The sequence below is a fragment of the Aphelocoma coerulescens genome, chromosome 7 (genome assembly GCF_041296385.1).
Source record: "Aphelocoma coerulescens isolate FSJ_1873_10779 chromosome 7, UR_Acoe_1.0, whole genome shotgun sequence".
In the NCBI taxonomy this organism is placed as follows: Eukaryota; Metazoa; Chordata; class Aves; order Passeriformes; family Corvidae; genus Aphelocoma; species Aphelocoma coerulescens.
The window spans coordinates 11750023-11768240 of record NC_091021.1 but is presented as its reverse complement, the minus strand read 5'-3'; the positions used below and the strand labels follow the sequence as shown (position 1 = coordinate 11768240).

General features: G+C 35.9%; 1 long non-coding RNA gene across 3 annotated transcripts in view; it reads left to right on the top strand.

The window, feature by feature from the left end:
• Positions 1-18218, top strand: part of LOC138113604 (uncharacterized) — a 62987-nt gene that overhangs the window by 5186 nt on the left and 39583 nt on the right. Inside the window, exons 2-4 of one of the 3 annotated variants that reach the window (XR_011152283.1) lie at positions 5996-6391; positions 6910-6971; positions 7328-7406. This is a non-coding gene — a long non-coding RNA (uncharacterized lncRNA). Of the gene's footprint in view, positions 1-5995; positions 6392-6909; positions 7005-7327; positions 12138-18218 lie in introns of those variants that run through there. The other 2 variants (XR_011152284.1, XR_011152282.1) reach the window with 2 other exon arrangements.

The following is an 18218-nucleotide window of genomic DNA, read 5'->3' as shown; positions in this document are numbered from 1 at the left end:
GTGATGAATGCCTAGGTCTTGGCTTGTAGTTTTATTAATGGCAACAGTTCAAATGAAATTACGGCTATTATGCTGCATTTTAAGTACTAAACAATTTACTTCTGCTGAAATACCTACTGACAGCTCTGCCTGCCATCATCCATCTTTTGTGTGGGTATAGGTATTCAGGAGATCATAGCAGAGAATAAATTACTCTCTGGGCAATTTAGTGAGTTCTATGAAAGTGAGAATAAAAGCTTTCCAGCATGAAAAGTAAATCCATGTTTCTTTTATGTCAGCTGTGTAGAGAAGCTGCTAAAATAACAGGGTGTATGATCTCATTCTGGGTTTTTTTCATGCTGAAAAAATCAGAATGTATAAAGTATTTGGAACCACTGTACTGTTTAAAACACCTTTTTCTCTTGTTCTGTTTCCCTGTGGAAATTGGTTTTCTTTAATCATGTATCTGTCTACCTTTCTAATACCTTTCTATCAGTCATTTTCAATGACTCTGTTGGCTGCTGTAAGCGAAGAGTGGAAGTTGCAGAGTAAATAACCTGGAAGTATTGGGAAAACTGCTGAATTAATAGATTAGGATGATTCAAATGAATGCCTCTACTGAGGGAAAGCTGGGGGGAATTCAGCTTTTATACAGCATGTTTGAACATAACAGGCTGAAAATTTGGTGTGGTGACTCCACACACTGGAGCCAGCATGTGCTGTCTCTGTCCTGCTCCAGTGCTCAGAAGACACAGTGGGTAGAAAGGGCTGGAATTACTTTAACAAAAATTAAGAGCAAGGGGCATGAGTCCCTAAAAAAACTTTGGTAGTTCTGCTGTTCATGGAACACATACTTAATGACAAATTTCTGTGCTTCCCAGTTTGTCTAAGTTTACAAGAAACTTGGGACTTAAGGAAGTTCTGTGTTGCCTGGTATAAGTCAATATAAATTAGGAAATCTATTTGGGATTTAAAAGAATAAACAGTGGCTGAAGGACGGTAATAGAAGGGGATTTTTTTGCTTAAGGAATTGGGCAAAGCTCAGCTGCCTAATAATTTCTGCAATCTGAGGTTTGGCAGTGAAATTTTGAAATTTTGGCGCATGTGTGCTTGTATCCCAATTTCCCTTCTCTCTTCTTTTCCTTAGAATATTCTGGCTTTGTTGAGGGTTATACTGCAATGTATTCAGCATGAGACTAACTTCTGCCATTCCTTTTTTTAACTTGGATTGCTGCATGCACAAAAATAAGGTCAGAATTTGGCCTCAGACAGTATTTTTGCACCATGGGTTTCTGGAATTTATACCACATCCACTCGTCTAGTTTTTCCTTCCAAAAAGTGGTTTGAGATGCCTCTTGCATGGTACATTACACAAACAGCAGACAAGTAGGTCCTCAGCTTGAATTTAAGTATTTGTCAGAGAACAGTATTTTCTTAGGAAGAGCACTGGAAAAGCTCAGGACTCTGTGCTAGCTCATTTGTTTATGGGATGCTGACCTAAAAAAAAAAATATTTGAGTATGTTTATATGAAATAAGGGACAGACTTAGCCATATGATACCGGTGGATACAGATTCTTCAGCTTCCAGTTATATTCTCCCATATGTAATGACAATGGAAAGCATGTAACAGACAATGTTTGTTACTTTACATTATCAGGCGATTCTTCATTCCTCTTAATGCAAATAATCCTGTCACAGTCAGTGCATCATGTGGATAAGGAATATCCCTTTTATTTGCAGATAGACTTGGAAGATTTCAGCACATGTAATATATATATATATATATAATGCTGTAAGTAAAGGTATCTCTGACTTAAATTATTATTAATCAAAATATTAAAGCACCTGCTTCTGTTCAGCTTTATTGAAAGATTTGTCTTTAAATGCAAGCAGAAAATTATGTATATGTTTGTGTGATATGGAGAGCTGAAGTTTTTGCTATTTATTGCATACTTGAAATCTCAAATTTTTGTTTTCCTCTAGGGCACAAAAGTAGTCAAGTAGCAATGCTAAGTATATCTCCTGATGATGCCTATAACAATCTGTTTTAATTAAAGCAGCTCCTTTTGATATGTTAAGAAGGTATCTAAGTTTTTATGTTCCTAGAGAATTTTTAACTCTTGTCGCAAAAGAAACTTCTGTGATTAGAAGGTGAGGCTTATTTCCCACTTGTCTGATGTACAGGAAGCTATATCTAAATATAAGGAAGCACTTCTTTTCTGTAAGGGTGATGAAACACTGGGCCAGGTCTCCATACTTGGAGATATTCAGATGTCTTGAGCCATCTGCCCAAGTTGAACCTGCTATCAGAAGTTGACTTGACTCTAGATGTCTCAGCATGCCCCTTCCAACTTCAGCCATTCTGTGATTCTCTAATTCATCTTGAGCAAGCACATGTGAAACCTGAGAGTAACAAGCATATTGCAGTCCATGTTCACCTGAAGCTAAATCTACCTGTGATACAAAACTTTTCTAATCTTCTTACTTGTAGTTCTAAGGCCTTGTGATGTACATGCAGAATGATGTTTTCTTCTGTTAGGAGGTCCATACCCAGACTTCACACAGCTGCATTTGGAATAAAAGTCCATCTTCAGAATAGCCAGTGACATTCAGTGTTTCTAGCTGGCATAGGTTTGCCCTTTCATGTTTTTCTGAGGAAAAAGAACCAACTAAAATCACAAATCAAACAAAAAAACCTCTCCTTAACCGATTATCAAGATTTGTCTGACGCCATCTTGTGAAATTTAATTTTTGTTAAATCTACCAGGGGAAGCAATGTGACTGATAGCAATATGAATTGACAAATTTCGGCAGCATGCTTTGGCAGAAGTGGCTGCCAAAACACCCCCCCCAGTGAGAAGATAACAGGGTGGATGTTTTCTGCCTGCCTGGACTGTGGTTTCTCAAAGCCTCTAGTTTGGCTGTGTTCAGTCTTGTATGTCCTTAAAAAATTCAGAATAGTCACCAGAATATTTCTGTGTGCATATCTCACAAAAAAGACTAAGCTGTAGGACTGGTTTTATACAGCATTAGCAAACACTACAGAACATTTTGGTGGGAGCTGGCAGGAGAACAATTTCATATAGTCCTACTTTAGCCACTTGCAATAGATAGCTGAAATCCCTGGATCCTCAGTGGAAGGCTGCACCTTCAGATGCTGATTTAGAGCCAGAGATCATTATGGGAGACTGTCCAGTAAATGGTTGCCTCAGTTTAGTGTGAAATGGTTCTTTAAGTTGCAGGCAGTTTTCACTGTGTCCCTTACTGAACTTAAGAAGCCTCAATTCTGTGATTTGTTTTTTTAAGATACAAATTCTTAAACCTGAGTTAATAAATGAAACCATAAATGCAGCTAGGTTCCTGGACCACTTTGTACCAATTTATTTAACCTGAAAAATGCTTGAGGAAAATAAGAAGGGTACTGAACTATATTTCTCCCTTTTAATAAAACAAGGATTTGCATATACTTTAAAAATAAATCCTCTCAGAAATTTAGTTTTTATTGAAAATGGCAGTGTTTGGATCCATTTTAAGAAATGTTATACATAAATAACTTTCTGAGAGGCGAATACATGATCTTCTTTTGTAATCACTGTATTTAATTTTCTTAATGCACTTTTCACTGTTGCTTTGTCTGAATACATTTTATTTTTGTTCCTCCAGTCAGGATTCTGCCACAAGCATTTTTAAATCAGACATTAATAGCATAGTTCACAGTTGTTACTGCCAGTGCTCAAACACAAATACTGCATTTATGTTTGGAGGAAAAAGCAAACATCAGATCTTAATTATGTGCATTTGTGCTTCTGTGCTTAAGCAAACTGGCATAAGGAGTTTACATCACTATTGGTTAACTGTAGTCTGTAACTATGAGGATCACCAGCTGTATGGTTTGCAGTGGTGGGGGGTTTGTCCTATTTTTTTGCCTGTTTTTAAATGGCAGAATTGCCAGGGAAACTTGAAGCTTTATGTTTACTTTATCCATAAGAAAATTAGTAGGACTTTAGTACTGAATACCAAACTAAAATAATTTGATTTATTTGCAGGCTGTTTTAAACAGTTTTTGAGTTTATCTGTGGGATTCATTAGGATTGAGTAGGCTGAGCATTAGAGCAGAGATCAGAATTGTGGCAATCTGCAATATAACCTCTTGCGTTTTTTGTGAACAGACAAATGATGAGTGAATTGTCAGCTCTTTGGAGCATGGATTAAGTTTGTCTGCCACAATAGGACCTTCTTCCTGACATTTTTAGGCACATTTCTAGTGATAAGCTTTAAAACTTGAAAAATGTACATAGGTCATTCAGGCTTTGTATTTTGGGTCAGTTATTAAAAACCATTATTGTGATTCATTAGTCTCTGATGGATCACTAGAATCACATAATAATTCTTTCTTCCATTTTGTAGGGTGTGGGAAGTGCTGAATGTCAGCATAAATAAACTCTCATATAAAGACATTTATTCGTTGCAAAGTAATAGAAACATAAATTCTTTATATGCTGAAAAAGATAAGAAAGGTCACCGAAAAGGTTCTGTTGTGGATTTTGGCCAGATCTCATTTGTAGAAAAAGAATAGAATTGGGCCTATTAGGAGTTAAGTGCCAGGGAGTGCTTAGAGAACATCCAACAAGGACCTCTGATCAAATCACTGCTCAGAACAAAAGCAATATCAGCTAAACTTAAAAAGGACTGCATGCCATGCAGAACCACAGGCCTTTATCAATAGAACTGTGGCAAATAAATCAGGAATGCTGTCACCTGAGATTCCAAGTAGATGTAAATTGTACCACTGGACAAATTAAAACTTCAGTGTATGCTCTTGGGTCTATATAAATCCACTATGTTTGGCTCTCGTTTTAATATCTGGTCTTCTAATGTACTAGTATTTTGGTTTAGATTGATATTGTAAACAGCTGAAAATATTTCAAATTATTTTTTAATGTATTTAACTAAGAATATGAATTTGATGCAGTTGACAGTGAACAGCAGAAGATTTAGAACTTGTTGACTTATCCCACTTTTCATATAAATGGGAGTTAGCATTTATTCTTTCAGTTAGAAGCTTGATTATGATCTGGAGACTCTTGTTGAAAGTGTTTGCTAAAAGGAATGTTACAAGCAAGATGTTTTTATTTTTTGTGCAGCTAGGAAAGTTTTGTTAAATGTGCTGTTGTCCCGAAGCCATGGGAATAGTTGCTTTTTTTTCTGCAGTGTGAAGTTGAGTCCAGCAGACTGAACTTTAACATCTTACCCTTGAGCAACAAGCATTGGTAACTTGGAGAGAGAAGTGCTCGTTAATTGTACTTCAGAGTTTTGGAGATAGAATGTTGAACACAGATTCTGTTTTAATCATTCTAAAACACAACGATACATCAATTTTAGTGTTCTTGCCTGAAAAAAAGTATATACCAATCATTATTCACCTCTGAAAGGAATTTGTGTAGATACACCTTAGGCTCCATTTTTGAGTAGTGGAAAGTTTAGTCTTTCTGAAATCAGTTCATTTTTCTTGCTCTTTCATGCGGAACACTCAACAGGAAGGCCAAGAGGCCCATCTTTGGAACATGAATTATTATTTAGGTGTTACTTTATAACATGGACAATGAATCTGATGTGGGTGGATAAAATGGAACTAATGAAATACATCTTGTCTGTTTTCAATAAATACCTTTGTATATGCAGAAGACCTTTATTTTTAGCATGCTGCAATAAAGGAACAGAAAAAAGTAGCAATGTGAAAAAAATTGTGTGTGTATATTGGATATTTGTGATTAAGAAGTCACCTGGAGACAAGAAAGTTTGAGAAAGTAATATAAACTGAATTTAAATACTGATGGGGCAAGTGGATGTGTTATCAGTCCAGAAACTGTTAAGGTCAGATGGGTTCCAGCAGGATAGGTTTGGAACAGCTAGAAACAGCTTTTTTTTTTTTTTTTTTTTTTTTTTTTTAATAAAGATGTAAGAAAATGTAGAACTGATGAAGATTTTTGTTCTGACAAACCTTTTTTTCTGAAGATTGTAGGTATTGGAGCCAGCTCATGTGTAATGAGTACAATACAGCTATGGACACTCAGGAATTGGCTTCACAAAGAAGAGATAGCAAGTGCTACCCACGGCAGCAGGACAGGTGGTGTGAAGGACCTGTGGATGATCACTTTTTGCCCATGATGTGAAAATTGAACAAATGTGTGGCATGGAAAGCTTTAAGGATTAATACACTGACTTTGCATGAAGACTGAATATTTTTGACCCCATGTTCTTGAAAATACCTCCCATGTGTCTGTCCTCAGTCAGCAGAGGTGTACATCAAAGAATTGGCCCCTGACCATGGGAGGAATGCTGCTTGGATGGCACTAGCTGGAATCACTCCAAAGGACTGGAAGCTTTGTGCTCATTAATGAAAGGCACTAGGTAATTTTGCAAAAGGGAAAGCAATTTCCATCTCACTTTATAAGATGCATATATGTATAATCATGTATCTTAAACATATGGATTTTAAATCTTGGCATTGAAAAACTTTCTTGTATTGAATTGTGAAGTATATGAACATAAATAGTCCTAAATTGCTGTGTTTATGGAAGCACAAATGAACAGTGTGAATCTAGAATAATTTCATGTTAATTACTGTGTTTTATTCCAATTTTAATTAGGGAATGGTGTCCCATATTGCCATAGAATATCACAATTTACCTGCCCCCATCTGACAATCTTTTGGCTTTAGTAACAAATGAAAGCATAGTCCTTTTTGGAACTGCTTTGAAGATGTAAGATGAAAATCTTATTTAAAGATGGATAAAATTAATATATCCTTTTGGAAATTCACACAATGAAGTTAACTGACCTTCTCAAGATAGATTAGCAAAGTGTGTCAGTAGTCAAGAGCATTTAAAGTCCTGACTGTGTCCCTCTTTCTAAATCATTCTTTCCAGATCAGTCTACAGAATAGTGTTCTCACCAGTGACACAGGCAGTCAACAGAACAGAATTACTGGGTAAATGTTTTTCCTACAATGAGCTTTCTTCTTGTAAGTAACCTACCTGTTTAGAGTTTTCTGGTTTGCTTTTTTTTTCTGAGAGGAAGAGGAATGGAGTAGATAAAAAGGGTGGCAAGCAAAATCTGAAAGAAAATTTTTGCATTTCTTACTGATACTTATACTTCAAAAAGAAACAGACATCACTGCAAGTTAACTAAATGGAAATGTATGTATATTAAAAATAAATTTTTGTTTTTCTTGCCACGAATAGAATGCCTTGACTAACCATAATTGGTTTCATGTCTTGCAATTTGGGTCAGTGGCCAGGAAGAACTCTTATAAGAGATTTGTAAGAAATTTATTATTTCTTCTAGGTGTCTAAAGCAAGAGATCATATGTTACACTTCCTTCAAATAAGCTCCAGTGATGATTTACTTTTTGGGATATAAGATTGTAAGTCTGTGCCTTAAGTTCATGCTTTTTGGAGATACTTTTGAACCTTTGTTAGTTATAGTTTATGTAGCAGTGTTGAATTCTCTGCTGCACAGCAAATTCAAGTTGCTGTCTAAAAATCAAGCTTTGAATTCTGGATGATTATCTGTGAAAGTAGGCGTATGACCTGAAGTTCTTTCAAAAGATCTTATTTGCCTAGAATTACATGTACGAATATAGTTTTGCTTTAGAGAATCTATGCTGTGTTGCTGTCATTTAGCTAGTGCAGGAGAGGTTCTTGAATGTACTGCTGAAAAAAATTTGTTATAAATAATCCTGTGTTTAGTACTCCTCTAAACCAGAGAGGGATTACAGTTAGGTGAACTGGATGTTGTATTAGCAAGGATACAATGACCCAAATTACATTTTTTATTGAAATACTGTTAAAGATTACTCTGTTTTCATCTGTACAGCAAACATTGAATTTCTAGGTACTGATTCTGGTAGAACAAAAGTACGACTTGCAGCATGGCCAGGAATTCTGCTGACTTTCCTTATGAATACCTGACTAATGTTTTTTAGTATCGCTGCTATTGATTACTTTAGTTTCTTTTGGTTGTGAATGTTTAACCTATTTTTGTTTACTTGTTATGTTTATTTAAACACATCCCTTTGCAGCTGCTTTTTAGCAAACATTCAGCAGATAAATAAACACCAAGTAGAACTAATCCATGTAACAAACCTCTCAATATACCTTGGCATCTGGCAAAGTTAGTGCACCCCATGGCACAGGCACAGAATTCATTGATCCCATTCGTGCTGATCTCTGTGATGCTGTACCTCATGTGGGACACTCCAATTCCTTAGCATTTCCCTACAGTTGATCTTACCTGCTTCATTATTGTTTCTGTGCCACAGGTACTACATCCATTTTTTTTGCTCTTGTCTGGTTTAAAATAAGAACCATATAAAGGCTAAAGTAAGAGACATGTTTTCTAACCTGATTTTGGCTTGCACTTTGCTTTTGCTTTGTCAGATCTGATACAAGTATTTTTTCCTGAAGTCTATTCTGTTTAAATGCAGCCATTACTCATATTTTCCTTTGTAAACTTGGATAGCCACTGTGGAACAAGCCACAAAAAATGTGGGTTTTGTGACAAAATTGCGGACCAAGAATTTTAAAGTTCAGGAGTCATCTTGAGTGCTTAACTAGCATTAATTGAGGAGCTGGAGTTCCAAATATTTCTATATTGTCTGGTAACTCAGGCACTTCTCATACAGTATGATATGTTTGCTCCAAAACTAATCTGTGAAAAAGCATCTGAAAAATTGGAAAGATAGGGTTGTAAAATGGATCTAAGTCATGGAATCTAAGTTTTACTTCAGAATTCAAAATTCATTGAGGCAAATATAATCTTCTCAGGACAAATAAACCTCTTAGTGAAATTGTGCTTTTTAGAAAAGCACTGCCTTGAACAATATTATGCAGCTTCATGTACTTCATGGTTTTCATCTCCATGTGTTTAATAGTTAACAAGCTAACACAGATGAACAAAGGCTGATATGTGCTTTTTGACAACTTGGAATGAAGTGACTGAAAAGCAGCATAATTCATATGAACAGCTTACAAGGAGACTTTGAGTGTTGTCATAGCTGTTACCACTCAGCTGATCTCAAGAGTTATATCACCCTAACTTCAAGGGCTGGATGCCTTTTGTGTCAGACATTCTTATTCTAGAAGTAACATGCAGGATATTTGGCTTCTCGGAGGAAGTGAAATTAAAGTGTGAGTGGGGGAAGAGCAGAGAAGCTTTTTGTTTATTAAATTTGTGATGTACAACTTCTATATTTCTAATAATACAATTCATTGAAGTGAATGTCCTTATGGTAGTACTACATTTTCTGAATCTTTATTTCATACATAAAAGTTGTCTTGTTTGCAGGTCATATTAGTTCCAGTCATCTTTCCGTTTATACTTGGAGCATGGATCTCTCTTAATTGGTTATTAATCCTTTCTAAAACTAACCTGACCAGAAGAATAATTTTTTGCTTTGATCTCCTGAGCACTTAAGCTTTTCTGCCTCTTCAGTAAGGGAAGCAGAGCCTGGCTTTTACCCTCTTATTCCCTAGCGTAATCAAATATACAAAGAAAAGCCAAGTAAGTGGTGACACTCACCCTAAGTGAATGCTGTTAACTGCTCCAGTACTTTTCCCAGTACCCTAGCCTGTGTGGTTTTCTCTAAAGCTGCATTGTCAGAGTTCAAGTCACCAAAAATTGCTTCTATTTTTGCAGTTTCTACTGCAGGATGTGGTTCCTTAGCAGTATGTAAGTTAAAGCTGGTTATAGTACTGTGCTCCTATTTCTATTATTTTACCCTTTCCTGCCAGTAGTCCTGGCCTTTGTGTGATTAGGGCCTCATTCTGCTCAAGATTAGTCACTCTTTTGTTGGTTAGTTTTCTCCACTAGAATTGAGTAAGTTTCTTGGGATGGAGAAATGTGTGGGGCAGAAGCAGTTGAGATTGAGCTGCTGTGGGACCTCTCACTGAGAACACACTGATGTTATAACCATGGGATAAACTATTCTCTGTCTGTTGCAGCATGGCATGGCTCAAACTTAAGAAGTTTTATAATAACATCTTTCACTGAAAAGGACTCGATTAAATTTGTACTGAGCAGTTTGGGGTTCCCAAATTTTGCTAAAAGAACAGTAAAAAGAACAATAAACAAGATACACAGATGGCAAAGCTGCAATTTGGAGAGAGGAATTTAGCTGTTCCCTCTCTTGCCATGTTGTGAGCAATTTACTTTCTATAGCTTAGTATTCAGAACCATTATTCAAATAGCTGTGAGCATTTGTTTATGGCATGTACTTTGCACATAGGCAATTGCATGCATTTGACAACTCAGATTCTGAGCTGATACTTTTGATTGAGTGTTTAGGTCAGGCCACCCAATGTATTTCCTTTCTCAGACTGAATGACTTCCATTTCTTTTGATTAAAATTTCCTCAATAAATGCTTGGATCTTAATTTATCTATAAATAATTTTTTATACTTAAAAAATTCCCTGTTAATCACTTGCTGACAATTGAAAATACTGCTAAGTATCCATAAACAAGGGCCATGACTGACAGTCTGAGACAAATTTGAGCTAATATTTGTGGGTGAAAAACTAAAACGGATTTTCACTTGTCTCTACATTGAAGTGTGCTCTGGTGCTGCAGTGCATTTTCTATGCAAACAATTTGGTTTTCTGTCCTAAACCATTTTCTGTCCATGGAACATCTGTGGATTGTAATAATTTCATCTGAAACTTTCAGCTTAATATTGATTTAAGGTTAAAATATTACTGTTGTGGCATATGGTATAAATCTTGCTGTTATGCAGTCTGTTACATATGTGTCTTGTGCATCTTCACATCTGCCACTGCAGAGCTGTCTGATAATACCAAGTTGAGATATGAAAGGTGAGGAATGTCCTCAGTTCTTCCTGACTTCAGCTGGAGCTAACACTACTCATGCTTTTGTAGACCCCTGCAGCATGAGCAGAGCCATGCAAATCACCATTCTGTGTCTCCCTGAAAGTCATCACTGTTTCAATGTCTTCATAGATGTTGAAGTAAAGAAAATTTCAGTAAAGTGTATAACAATGTACAATGACTTAAAAAAAAAATGTAAATTTATATACAGCTTTAAATTTGAGACCAGGGGGATAAATAATTTCTAAAAAGGAAGAAGTACCAAAATGCATGCACTATATTCTGCAGAAGCCGTAGCTAGAGGCCTAAATTTGCACGTGTCTTGCAGAAAGCATTTTTCACTATTTAGTGAATGCTTGGAAAACCAAATTAGACTAATGCTTCAATTTTATTCAAACAGATGGTTACATTCTGACATGTATGTCCAAGCAGGAGAGAATGCAAAATCTCCATCTCATTATGACCTTCCCAATGCGATCTGGTCATGCAAGCAATTCCTCAACTGTGGTTCTTGGTTGTCTGAGAACATGGCAAACTGCTGCAGACTTATTTTGTACCATACGTGGATGAAAGCAAACACTCGTTTTCCTATGGTATTTGATTTTGCTTGAAATTTTACTCTATTTTGACATTGAACTGCATTTGTAGTAGTACTTTCAGGGCTAACATGGCTTAAAGCAGAAAACCTTGTGGTAGAAAGGATCACTGTGTATTCCATATAACATAGCAGGCTTCTCCTTCAGAAAGGTTTGTTTCTCATTTGTGTCTTATCAGCACAGGATGAGATGCACCCAGCTTTGCAATTCTACCTATTACTCTGATTACTAATTTTGAAGGTTGTTTGTGGAGTAAGGCACAAAGAAATGAAAAGCACTGGCCACAGCCAGCGCTTTATGAAAACATTAGAATATTCCATGTTGATTAGACCCACAGTTGGAACAGTTTTGCAGAGGTTAAAGGAAATGTAATGGCAATGTCTGAATTAAACATGGCTGTATTTGCTGGCATTGTTGCAGCAAATTGTTTACCACATTGCACTGCAAACAATGTTTGAGCATTATGGAAGAAATCAAAGGTTTAAGGAGCAAGAGGAATGCCAGTAATGTTTGCATTCTACATGCTGGTTACTTTGAATACTATACCCTGTGAGGATAGTGCATCTAGCCTGAACTGCAAGAATTATAAGTTTTTCTAAAGAAGTGGAAGAAGAATATATGCCTAGCTTAAGCAGTTTATTGATGAATTGTAGTAAGAGGCTTGGTTATAATAAATCTTGTGTATAGGCGTTCCTTTTATTGTTATTCATTTTAAAGGTCCTTCAGACTTTCTCTGCTCAGTGTTTCTTTTCTTTTGTAGATATTTAAGTCTCATCCAAGCGTTACACGTTGTTATGGATAATGTCATTGTAGAGCTGATTCCAATGTTACAGCAGTGCAACCTGACTGATTTCTGCTTTACAGGGTCACTACTCAAAGTGTTGTTTCTCACATGCTGCCTGACTTACTCAGAATATTCTTATTCTTTAGAATAAAATACTGCTAGTAGCCCTTTAGCATCTCTTTGGAGGGAGGTGCATTAATTCACTATTTGTTCTTCCATTCTACTCGCAGGTAAGTTCTGACAAAAGTATCTGAAACCAAATAGAATTTACTTTTTGTAAAGGCTCTTTTTGGTTTTGTGACCTCGATTAGCTGTATCTTACAGAACATTGCTGGTAGCAGGGGTCTTGGAGTTAGTCTTTTGGTACAATACACTGTGGTTCTGGAAAATGGAGGAACAGGTGGGGAGATAGCCCTCTAGACCAGAAACTTTGTATTATAGAATTTTTTATTGAAAGAATTCCCCAAAATTATTATTAACAAATATCTTAAAGTTTTCAGTAGCAAGAGGGGTTTTGTTTATCTTTCTTTTAGAAAAGATACTCTCCTTTACAATGACAATTAATTCTTTCTTATGCTTTACTTAAAATAGGAGCCCATGGACATGGGTTTCATATCAAATTCGACATTCTAGGAGTAAGCATTTAGATAAGTTCAGCAAGGATTCATTGGTAATTTTTTCCTTTATGTCAAATTTTGGCTTCTGTTTTGTCACCTGTGTTTTTATTTACCTCTCCTTGTTCCACTTCTGTAATTGAATTGACTTTAATGCCTCCTCATTTGTATCTTTGCAAATGAATATTGGGACATATTTTGGGTTATTTTTGCATATGTTAGACTTCATTAAGATCCCAAAGATTAGGGTTGTCTTCTTCTCATTTTGCTCCTTCGTTGTGTCTTTTCTGGAGCTGAGTAGCACCGAGCACTTACCTGGGTATGTGGGAAGATGAGTAGCATCTTACTTCAATTGCAATGCAGACTGCAGTATGAAACCCTTGCTTTGTCAGTCATTTTATAAATTGGTTTGTAGAGCTAGGTGCAACTGTAATTACTTTCATCTTCTCAGCATTTGGTAAGTCTAGATAATGTCATTATTCTGGGGTCTCCGCATTTATGGAGCTGCCTCTCCTTTCGTTCCATCAGAAGGCGGCAGCTGGCTCCTCGTGTGAGTCGCACGGGCTCAGCAATCCTGCCTTTCCCCGTTTGTCTCCTTGCCACCTGCTGGCAAAAGGTGGAAGCCTGCAGCATGTGGAAATCAGACTTCCTGCTTTTAGGAAAAGCCTCTCTCCTGCTTACATTGGGCACAGTGGACCGAGTCCTACCTGTTTCCTAACAAATCTAGGCTCTTTGTCTCAAAGTAAAACACTAAATTTAAAATCCACAAGGATTTCCAGAGGGATTCAAAGGTGTTAAGCCTTCAGCTTGAATGAAAAAAAAAAAGCTTTCCTAGCTCTTTTCTCAATATCAGCTTAAAATGGTTTTGTGTTATGTTTGAGAGGTAAGTCTCTTTTTGCTGAAATAAAAGGTAAACTTTATGGCTTTGTGCGATTTGTGTGTATTAGAAACAAGTATAAAGTTTGCTTCTAATGGCTTCCATGTTGTGCAATAAAGTGGTCACGTTAAATATTTTCTGTTTTTTTTTTTTTTAATGTTACCACACAGTAGCAGCTGAAAAGCATTGAGGGAGTTTTTCTGAATTGAAACAGACAACAGGGCTGGTGTGTAGGGTAATGTACCCTGAGTTTGGAGGTGGTTCTTTTTTTAATGGCAACCACCATAATATTTTAATTCTCATAACTATTTCTAAACTACTTTTAAATGCAGCCTTCAGTTCACCCTCAGTTCTTTGAGCATACTAGTAAATCAGTTCCTTCACACAGTTGAAACAAATTCTCTAAATGTAGAATAACTGTTCCAGAATCTCTCGTGACATTTAAAAACTTAATGTTTGTAAAATTTTATTCTTTTTTTCTGATTTTTTTTTTAATTACAGTATCCTATTGCTATTTAATTTTAGCTGCTGTTCATACAGGGAAATAAGCTGTATTATTTTAATAATCTATTTGTTATACTACATGACTAACACAAGCCTTATCCCTTCCCTAAAGATGCTGTTACTAAGGCAGTTATAGGATATACATTAATGACTACCAGTAGTAAATATATATGTATCTGATGCAGTGTAAAAATGAAGCATGATGCAGCTTCTCAACACTTTCCCATAAGCAAGGCTGCATTCTTTGAAATTTGTAATACAATGAAATGTGTGATAGAACTTTTGGGTTTATGTGTATGTATAAATACAAAGCATATGGGTATGCATACAAATATTCAAGCACACCTCCTTCAGTGAAAACTATTACTTCATCATATGCTCAGAAATGCTGCCTTTAGTTAATGCTGTTTTGCTGTTGGTTCTGTTATGATGCTTAATTTTTAATGAAATTTAAATGTAGGTTTCTTTATTCCTGGACTATTTCACATTGAATTCCTCAAGGAACTGTGCAAGGGCAACATTAGGTTTGCATTAGTGTTATTTTTCAGATCATGCACATTTTGCAGTCATTGAGGGTTCAAAGCCCATGACACTTTAAATAAGGTGGCCATTTAAATTGTAGACCTGAGAGCTTTTCAATTTTTAATGTTTGGTTTCTGACTAAGAAGATGCTGATATAATTTGAGTTATTGGATGGAACACAGCGGAACCGCTCATGATGAAATAGGTTTCACTGAGGTAACCTTGGCAGTGGGGCTGATGGGATTCATGCCAGTTAATCAGTCTAAGTATATGAACTGGAATCCCCAGTTGTGTGCTGAAACCTGGACATTGGCTTTGTATAATTGTGTCCAAGATCGGATAACTGGATAACAATTATCAGATAGACAGGCTTTCTAATTACAAACAGTTACTGCCAGGACATTCATTCTTCCAAAAGTATATAGCCATGCTGCTAATCTGTTACATTTGTTTGAACAAGACTTTCATGGCTTCTCAAAGTACTAAAAACATCTTCAGCTTGCAAAGTAACTTTGTAATTCCACAAACTGCTAAAGCTGACAAGAAGCAATGTTGCTGCTTGGAGGTAATTATACTCTCATTCCAACCATCTGATCATTCCAATCATTTTTCTCTCTCTTGCTCTATTTCTAACCAACTGTTTATGCACATAGTGCTCTCTGAGCTGATTTACTATCTTTAGGAAGAGTGAACTGGCTGATCCTGGTATAAAAGGAGCTGAAGAAAGAGCTTGTAGCATGAATGAGGAGTTGCTTTCATCATGTGAAAATAGTGATATGGCCAATTTTTGAGTCATTTGTGTCATCAACAACCCCCTAAGAAGATGGTATGATGATAAAACAGTATTCATGCTGGTCTTAAGGAGACACAGATAAATCACCTCAAAATGAGTTTTCAGTAAGTGCATGCAATAACTGACAATTCAGTTTAATGCTGCAACTACTTCATCTTAATATGGCAGGTCAGAGCCCAATGAAGGCATGTGTTACGCTCTGTCACCTTAATTGTCTAATTACTCCTCAATAGCAAAATTAAATTTTTCTTGACTTCTGCAAAGGGTAAAAGCAAATAGAAGTTTTGTTCTTCTTTGTATTTGCTGAGGGCGGCATGAAAACATACATGGTATACTGCAAGCATTGTGCATTGTACTTTCGTTGTCCATATTTTTCCAATATCTTTCTAAGTAATTTAAGCTGGTGTAGCACAAATCAAATGACAAAACTCTCTAGTTCAGTGGACCCCACTGAATTGAATACCTGTTAGTTAAGGGAATAGTTCTGCTGTTCATTTTCACTGTGATTGGTTGGAGAATGTTGCCTACTTTCATGCCAGTATCAACTGCTAATTGTGCTTTTCTATTGGTGACAATGTAATAAAACTCCTCTTTGATATGTCTGAAACACTCTTGCAAGTCAGTCCAGTTGCAACCTGGAGTAAATTTGAAAAGTGAGCTGAAAGCTTGCTCATTGTTGAGCTGTATCACAAAGAATAAAGAAAATGTTACATTGCACAGAAGAGAATAGTATGTAAAGGTTAAAGTGCCGTTGTAGAAAACTAAGACTTGCATTTATTTGAATTGCTGTGCTCTGGTTACTTTTTTGCAAGAGAAAACTAGTGGGTTTGAAGATGAAATAGTTAAAAACCACAAAGTTTTTCACAGGAGAGGAGACTGGAAAATATTGAAAATACTGTCTTTAGTTTCAAATGTAGATAAATAAAAAGTATGTGGTAGTCTGAAAAGAAATAACTATCATAGATTGAGAAGGTACAATCTTGTTTCCCATTTCTCATATTGAGAGGAATCCACTTGGTGTAAAGTAATGCCTTTAAAATGTATAAGAGTAAATTTTTAATTAAACCTTGGAATTCTGTTACGTGTTACTGAACAACTTGAGTCTCAAAATTTGAGGCTATTCTTTGGCTGTGAGAATTATTGTTCTACTGCAGTGGGGGGGGGGGGGGGGTACAAAGAAGAGATCCCTAGTTTTCAGGACATGAACAGGATATATAGGTCTTAAACTTTTACTGCGATCACCTTTTCCTGAAGTACTTTGAGTTCTAGCTACTACTAGACATAATTGCCTGTCCCAAACATGTTTGAATCCTATGACAGTTGTATGTATAAGCATCTCATTTTATGGCTATGTGCTATTTTATTCCAATTGATTGACTTTAATCTCAACCCAAGCAATGAAAGTAGTCTATAAAACTGCATTTTTTGTATTTGAAAATACATACTTTTCTTTAGTTATATAATCTGATCTGACTCAATCCCATTCCTTCATAATTATGTACCTGTGTGTGAATATACACTTATATTAGATATTTTTGTGTGTATGTGTAATGTATATATATTTTTATGTATGTGTGTATTTATTTTCTTGCAAGTTATTAATGGCTTGTTTAGCATAGCGAAGTAAAAATGAAGAGAGAGTATGATAGCTTTCTCTATGGAGAAACTAGAAATGGACTAAACACCAAAGAAGAAAAGTTATTTCAACTGAAAGAAAGTGTTGGTAAAGAGCAAAAAGACAATATGGAGACAAGTAAGTTCTGTCAGGTACTTTGTAGAAGGCTACAAACTGCCATTAGAGTGAGGCTTTGGAATGACATTGTTAGAGCAGTGAGAGTAAGGAAACCCTGCTAATTTTAATTGAGGACTTGATAAATTCGAGTAGGATAAGATTAAATCAGCTATAAAATGGACCTGTAACCTAAAAGGTCCTCTCCCAAGTCTTGTGTCCCTAAATGAATAGCTTCAATTGCTTCAGTATGATGTGGATGTAATGTTAAATTTACATTTCATATTATACTGCTCTTAAATAAGTTGATACAACATATTGAAATTATAATTTCTCTTTAAATTTTATTGTTCAGCACATTTTTGTTAGAGAACTGCTAGAACCACTCTGTAAAACTTCCGTGCAAGTTGCCATAGCAATTAAATCAGAGTTCTATGGTGTTCCTTTCTAAAGTCTTAATTTTGTTTGATTTAAAATAAGAAGCCAGTATTTCATATTTTATTCTCATTTTTCTGGCTTGTCAGAGAATAGATTCAGAAATTCTTGATTTCTTGTGTTCATTGTCCTAAATACGCTTAAATATAGCAACCTTTTTAATTTACACATAGTTTGGATTCTTTGCTTAGGTTGTTGGACAGCACAGGGCAGGGCCAACAATTTCCAAATATCTCTAAAAACTTGGGGATCTGTTCCTGTACTTTTAACATTGTCCCTCAGTATGGCTCCATTTGGCCATACTTCTAAGCCATATTTCTAATTAAAAATAAAAATTGACAGGTCTTTTTTCCCCCTTTACTGTTGATCCTAACAATTACGAACTTTATTATGAAGAATTTACTAACAAGGCTCTGCTCAGACCTTCACTTATTGTAGCTTTTACCAGAGGCTACAAATTAGCACAGAATAAAAGATAGCTTCTCTCCTGGAGTGTTTTA